This window comes from Amblyomma americanum, chromosome 2, assembly GCF_052857255.1.
Source record: "Amblyomma americanum isolate KBUSLIRL-KWMA chromosome 2, ASM5285725v1, whole genome shotgun sequence".
In the NCBI taxonomy this organism is placed as follows: domain Eukaryota; kingdom Metazoa; phylum Arthropoda; class Arachnida; order Ixodida; family Ixodidae; genus Amblyomma; species Amblyomma americanum.
The window spans coordinates 149,017,626-149,023,625 of NC_135498.1; positions in this window are offsets into that span (position 1 = coordinate 149,017,626).

The window sequence follows — 6,000 nt, forward strand, 5'->3', positions numbered from 1 at the left end:
AAACCACTGCCTCTATCCGCTGGGCGGTTTTGCCTCGCTCCGGTTCATAGAATATTTCCTGCCCTCCTCCTCGCAATTGCCACGCGCGCTGATCGCACCTTAACGGGCTTCTTCGGCGGTTCTGCTTTCATGGGCGGGCCTTCTTCCGGCTTTGTTGGCTGAGTGTTCTTCGCTTTTTCCTTTGCTCAGAGTGTGCAGCTATTTCCTGGAGAACAAGGCCTAGGTGACATGCAGAAGTACCCAAGCCGAGGTGGTCACACTCTGAACACGACCATTTGCATCCTTTCCCGCAGCAATTATTTAAGATCCTCGATAAAAAATAGGAGGGCACGAACCTCATTTCCTACCTCCTTGGAGCCAATGAAATGACACGTCTTGAATAGTTGCGGTGTGACGGATACGATCTTAAATTCTTAAAAAGCGCGTTAAAGTCAAGGCAGCACCACTACACATAGGTGCCCAAACCCACAGGCCTTGATGCAAAGAGGAAACATAATTCCCGCAGATTGTCAGCTGGCCAAAGCCAATGGGCGCTAAATGCTACGTACGCCGGAAATTCTTGCCTTGACCTGCTTACGTTCTTACGGAACACGGGACACAACTTGACTAAAACGTTTGATGAAATGAAACTCACAAACTTTATTCACAGGAGCAAAAAACAGAAGGCGCGCCTTCTTCTCCAATTGTCGAGATAGGATATCGATTCGCGTTTCACCTTGAAAATTTCCCGCCTTTTTATCTACCACCATTAACCGTTAAAATGTCGCTTTCATATGAGGGCAGTAGTTTTGCTATGTAGGGTCACGCCCATCCGGACAATTTCGCGAACGCCCAAGGACACTGTCAAAAGGGGTGGAAAGTATTCGAGAAAGAAAAAAAAGCGAGCGGTGCTCATTCGATAAACCATTCCACCTTTACTAATACCAGCGTATCCCTGTAAGAGCTTCGTCTGGTAGTATTTGTGCAGAGAAGGAACTAAAAGGCGAATTCATCTTCGCAGACCTTTGTTCACTGCTTGTTTTAGGGCGTTTAAAGTTTTTCTTGTTTTTCTTCAAATACTGCGTTACCAACAAACGTGTCGAAGTTTTCCAGGAAAGTGTGCTCCGGTAACGCAATAAGAATGCAGGTTCACCAGTATGCTAGTTACGTTGTGACTATGAGCTCACAAGCAACTGCGGCTATCATGAGCGAAACGCAGGGATGGATAACAGCTATTATTCTCTCGACGGCTAAAGCTTATTTGGCAGTTTAAAAAAAAAGCTAGAGTGTATACTAAATGCTAACATCTCTGAAGAACCTCACAATAAGGGTGACGCTTACAAGAAAGTCTTCACACACACAAGTTCGGGTGAAAAGTAATACTAGGTCGGAATTCAAGACACGACAGTCGACATTGGCAGGTGGCTGGTAAGAGAGCTCAACGAAAATCGTCAAGTCGATCTGCACATTTACTTCCTGTGCGCACCGCACATTTTCAAGTGAAAAAAAAATCTAAAGCTAGTTCCAGCAAGCACGGAAGGATCTAGCGCCGGGGTGGACATCTTGTGCTGTGCAGAGATAAAATGCCTGAATTGAATGCTTAAGGAAGCAAATTATTGCATTTCTCGTAACTGGCCGCCACGCAACTCTCGAAGTAGTTGCAAAAGCGCCAATATAGCTGTTGCGTCGAAAGTCACTTAGCGCCAGGCGCTTTTCCTTCTTTCGTAAGCACGCGCTCAGGAGACATTTAACTTAATCTACTGGTGGCCGCGCCGTTCAGGGCGTGTTGTGCGCCCACTAAGCGTGCTTCAGGAAGCGGTGTGGATCAGCGATAAGGCATCGGCTACGAAACCCGTGCATTCCGTTTCCCCTTTTGAGAAGGCCACAGTAGCGAAAAGAAGCCGAGGACTTGATAAGAATTATGCGACAGACTTAGAGGACAAGAGCGCGTCATATTAACTGCGCCCTTGGGCCGATCTCCCCGAATGGCTGGTAAGTGTTGCAGAGGCCCTTTTTTTTTCTGGTTTCCTTTTCTGACACCTTCCCACGTTACTTATCGCTAGTGTAGATAACTGGCGCGGAAGCCGGGATACTGAACGATTACTCACACTTGTTGAAGTGTGAAAAAAAGCCGCCGTCGATTGTGGCCTCTCCATGCGCAGCAAGTGAAGGCAACGGCTTTTTTGAGCCTCCATTACCACATGAAGCGGCCTTAAGAGTGGAATACGAAAGCATTAGCATTAGCATTTTATGTTCATCAACCGCCATATTAACCCTAGAGGCAATATCTGGTCACCGTTATACTGTGACGGTGGAGATATTTACATATATCACATTTTTTTTTTTTTTGATTTCAGTTCTCTATCTAGGTTGCGTTCTAGAAACTACGTCGCTCACGACTAAGTTCTGATGACATCAAAAGGTTACGTGATCTCGAGTAATCAATAATACAACTCGTCGATTCTGCATTTAAAGTTAGTTTTAATTTTTATCTGTTTTTTTACATTGTCCCGCCCCGCTGGTCTGCCTCAGTGACGTTCTTTTGTTTAGCATGCTACAAGCAAATTGTTAATGGCTCCCTTTTTATGCACTGTGAGGACAGTTATCGCTGCGGTAGGTGCTCATCAATTTGGAAGCCTGCACTAAAAGTGATGACTAGCGGCGGCTCAAAGAAGGGAACGTACGGAACAAAGGAAGGGAAGGAACAAAAGCTACATGAATTATGTGTCAGTGTGCAGGCTGATAACGATGATGAAACTGATGCGGAAACGTTCAGTTTACTTACATAACAGGGAGCTCAAACACTTCAGAAGCTCGAACAATCACAAGAACTTAAGGGGTAAAGAGACAGATGAACAGCCAGCACGCAACTGAGGATATTCTGAAATCTCTCGGAGAGCAAAGCCAAATCGTTAGAAGCACGCAGGACACAGTTCAATCCCTGTCGAAACAGCATCAAAAAGCAAACAGAAAATAAAATCTCCCAACAAGACTATGGTAGAGCTAGGTAAAAAAGATTATGGACACGAGCATAACATAAAAAATGTTAAACGAAATAATTTAGCCATAATGAAACAGAGTTATGCTCTTGCTAGAAAAAAGATATCGCAACACATGGTCTGTCTATGAAAGATGGTAACCTAACGTACAACTTTACTGAAATTGCCGGAAAGTTTTGAGTGCCAGCACTCCACGTAACCAATATCGAAGCAGTGCATGGAACAAAAGCAAAACAGCAGAATTCCCCCTCTGCCTGAGGTTTCAAGGCTGCAGCAGAAGCGACACATGGCCAACCAAAACGACTACTCTCGAGACAGAAGGCACATTCGTCACTGATATGAAAAATCTATATGTTCGGCAGTTCTCGTGGACGGCAATGCTGAAAGCATCTCAAAGGGGAAATAAGTATGGATTCATAACTTAGAAAGTGCTTATAAAAGAGAGGGAAAAGGAACGAAGAATAAGAACACAGCATGAAAAAAATCTGCTGCAGCCATAACAATTAGGCTAGCGTTTCCGCAAGCAAAGAAGCGAAACTGTTACACAGAGGAGACCTTACTTAAAGAAAGGTTTTTGAAGGACAGTGTTTTGACATGCGTAAATAAACGAATATTCTTAAAAGATCTTCGAAAAAGCTGCTTTCTCGAACAGAATTTGAAAAACAAGTGGATGCCCTCATCTCAACTGAAATCAACACTAATGAAGCTGGCAGCCAAACGTGCACCCTGCATGGATATGATTCCTACTGTTGCCGCGGCGAGAATAAGCGGGGTGGCGGTGAGCTGGCATATATGCGCAGTAAATGACTATCAGGGAAAATGGAACCAATGTTGAAAACTGCTCATGCTGTGGCTGTTCGCATCTCTTAAAAGAACCGCACATTTTCCATTTTTTCGCTTTATTATCGAACAATTGTAGACATGTATAAATTTATTTTGCAGTTCTAAACAGTTTTAATATAGATTTGATATTGCGAAAAATGTGATAACTTCCGATGACACGAGTATAGATGATGTGGATTCGGCTGAAACGAAGGCAAGAGATTATTTGTGTTTGTTAGCAGAGTATTAGAAAATTTTATGCACGGAACATTTGAAAGATAAAATGGCACCTTCTTGCATTCGTCAATTTGTAATAAAGACAAACTCGGTTACGGCCTCAAGTTCAGCCCTTAAAATGCGATTACATCATACACGATTAAAAAGGGAAGAGAGTTGGAACGGCAAACACAGTCACAATCTGTCAATCAAGGCAGTCGTTTGCAAAAAGCAAAACAGTGCCTTGCAAGCGTTGAAGGCAGTCGACTTTTGTGTCCACGGACCGAGGATCTTGTACTCTGTGAAAGGGCGAACATCAAGGCGGTCCAGGGCACAACGCAGCTTACGTATTTCGTTCACAGAGGCAGGTCACTCGCACAGGAGATAACGGATTATCTCTTCCCAGACACAGGCTTCACAAGTAGGGCTGTCGGCCATCCCGATCCGAAAAGCATACTGATTCGTGAAGGTAACGCCAAGCCATAGACGGCACAGCAGTGTTAAGCTTTCTTGACTATCGTTAGAAAAGATAGTTCCGGGGGACCAATGGTGTCTTCTACTGCAGGGCTGCAAGAACAGGATGTAGCGCGTCCAGTACCTGCAATGCGTTGTGTGCTACTGACGTGCGCAAGCTGGAAAGCAGAGTACGCATGACTTTCATCAATGACGTGAGTATTGCAATCACTTGTATATCTTGGCCGTGGTACGAATCGTGCCTTTTGCGCGGATCAGTCGTAGGTGTTGCATATATGGGGTGCTGCAACGTACCTGACGCAGTGTGCACTCTAGGCTTTGGTACTGGTGGTCACGTTGTATCTGAAACAGCAGGTCGTTTGTCACCAGACGCCGGGCTTACCTGATTCAGTGCGGTTGTTGGTGGAGGCGGACAAACTGCAGTGCCGCTTGGGGTCTTCTTTTCAGAGGTGACTCCTTCCTTCAACGACCTTCGACGGCGCAAGCGACGTCTTCGCACCTTTGCAGTGGCTTCTCTGTGGGTCCAATGGTCTCGCTTCATTTGCTTCAGGGCAGTCCTTCGAGGAAGAGTCGCGAGGGCACGACCGCTGGCGCGCGTCAAGGCTGTCGCGCGGCTACTGTCGCCGCTGTGTGGCTCGGAGCATCTTGAGCACACGATGGAGTTGTGACAGACGCCGCTCACATGACCAATCCTCATGCATTTCTTGCACATTTCTTGCACTGTGGCGGCTTAGGTACGAATGGACGAACTGGATGTCGAAAGTGCCCCACCTTCACGTATGATGGAATGCAGTCACATTCAGAGGGCGTACGCTGACATTGCCGAGTTCGTTGACGGCGGCCAAACTGTCTAGTGCACTTCGGTTCATGACATCAATGACAATGATGTTAGTTTGGGAGGGGGGGGGGGTTACTCTAACGTCTTTAATCCCTCCTGGTACAAGGCTTTCAAGATACGCAAAGATGGATTCCCTGTTCAGGCGGTTCAAGTTGTCCGTTGGTTCCAATGGCACGAACAAGGCTGTATGTGCCTCGGCACTTCGCGCCGTGATGATCGTGTCCGTGCTTGAGGACGTCGTTGACGTCGACTCAGCTTGTCTGCGCAGTGTGCGCTTGGCCTTCTCACTAACGACGCGTAGAAACCCATCGTCGGTCGAGGAGTCATCACTTGGTGCCGAGTACACAACAGTGTCCTGGCTGTTTGAGTCACTCAGGGTGTACAGGCACAGCCTACGGCTTGCCGCTGCCGACCAACCGAGTTCCACAGAAGACGCAGCAGCCTCCTCTTCCATAGCCGTGACACAAAGCGAGCGGCGCCTCTCTAATTATGTCACAAAATAAAAAAAAGCTGCAGAGACGTGAAAGCAGTGCTCTGATACAGAACTTCTTCTTCCTCAGGGTGTGTAAATAAAAGAGAAATGAAGAGCTCGCATACTCATGCCGTCCTTTGCTACAGCTTCAGATAGCTGGCTGGCAATTTTTATGTAGCGTTAACACTTGCAAGAGACGC